Genomic DNA, 1,770 nt, shown 5'->3' on the forward strand with positions numbered 1-1,770 from the left:
CCCTGGGGAAAAAAGATCAACATTTCAACTTCTGTTCTGGATTTCTATATTCACAATATATTCTCAGAGTATTATTTATTACATGACTGATATGGAAAAAATACATTTCAACCATAAGATTAAGTAACAAGTCTTGCCAGAAACGGTGTTATGAAACTAGACAGGCTGCATGACCTTATCTGACCTACTGATGTTCCTTTTACATTATTTCGTCATTTTCCTTCCTCCTCAGGCCTTCTGGCAAGAAAAATATTCATACTCTGGGAAAATTAGTAGGAGGAAGTTGATAAAAATTCCACATAAAGCTGCCCTTCCTCCCTGTGTTGCAATATTTTTATGGTCTCAAGAGAAAATCTATATTTTTCAATATAAGGAAAAATTTCTTCACTGAAAGGGTTGTCAAGCACTGGCACAGGCTGCCCAGGGAAGTGGTTAAGCCACCATCCCTGGAGGTATTCAAAAGACATGTAGGTGTGGTGTTTGTGTACATGATATAGTGGTGAACAGGGCAGTGCTGGGTTAACAGTTGGACTCGATGATCTTAGGGGTCTTCTCCAACCTAAATGATTCTATGATTCTAACTGTAATCAGCTCTGAGGTAAAGACTTGCAAACATAACAGCATTTTAAAAATAAATGGTGTGCCTACACACTATCTTACAGGCTGTATCCTTTAAGAAAAATACATGCCAATTGTTCCTGCTGTTGGTACTTACCAAGGAATATCAGGAGCACTCCCACCATAACTTGCAGTGTGAGTGACAGGCTGATAAGAACGATGAGTGGGATGTAGAAGGAAAAGGAAGGTCCTTGCTCCATCACAGCTTTCAGCTGGGATGCGTTGGCCATCAGCAGGGCGATGTCCAACATGCTCTCTGCAGCACTTTTCTTGTTGGCATAGTGGTTGATATTGATGGGTCGATTCCTTTGAAACCACTGCGATGTTCTGCGCTAGAATTGGGAGACAGGAAGAAGGTTGTTCACATACTTTTAGTTGGTGGTGAGTGAGAGATCACTTGGCTCCTCAACTGATTTCTGTAATCGTACAGACCGAGCAATGGTAGTACTGAGACTATCCATGCAGCTTTTCCCCTGTTGGCACTGTCATCCAGCTGACAGGAGAGCAGGAAACAGTGCCTGTACTGTCCTTTGGCAGATACACTTTTTCCTATAGATCAGTCTAAACAGTCAGCATGTTTCTACTCTGGGAAAAGGAAAGATTGGAAAAGCTGAAAAGTTAGCACTGAGGAAAAGTTGGGAGGGAAAGTCACAATCCAGTAAACATATTATTGTGACTAATTTACTGCTGAAGGCACACATAGAAATATGGATTAAATTAATTTTCTCTCATCATATTTAAAAAGTTCCTTAATTACTCATGAGTCCTATTTTGAGGAATATATGGATGTGGAAGTTGGCCATCGTATGGGCTTCACTTGCCCTCTTTTCCTGCTGCTCCTCCCTCTGCCATGCCACTGACCAGGGTCATCCATACACAGATGTTTTTCCATAACTATCGTATGATCCACGGTTACCAGGCACTGCCCAGTTACAAGGGATTTTTTTTCCCATTTTCACATCAGCTGGTTTTGATGTTTTTTCAAACTGCCCAGCAAATAAACAGGAAAATAGAACCCAGCCGCAGGGCAAACCCAGAGCTAGTTAACCCGGCAGGATGAATACATGAGTGTTTCCTGATGATGACTCATGTGACTCAACTTGAAATTTGACAGCTTGTCTCCCAGAGGTGCCTATTTCTCCATAGATTAGA

The 1,770-nt window shown here is 41.5% G+C and overlaps 1 pseudogene; it reads right to left on the reverse strand.

Annotated features, from left to right (window-relative positions):
- Positions 1 to 685: 685 nt before the first annotated feature.
- On the reverse strand, positions 686 to 950 carry LOC103803461 (annotated as a pseudogene).
- Positions 951 to 1,770: the final 820 nt, after the last annotated feature.

This window comes from Acanthisitta chloris, unplaced genomic scaffold, assembly GCF_000695815.1.
Source record: "Acanthisitta chloris isolate BGI_N310 unplaced genomic scaffold, ASM69581v1 Scaffold44225, whole genome shotgun sequence".
Taxonomy (NCBI): Eukaryota; Metazoa; Chordata; class Aves; order Passeriformes; family Acanthisittidae; genus Acanthisitta; species Acanthisitta chloris.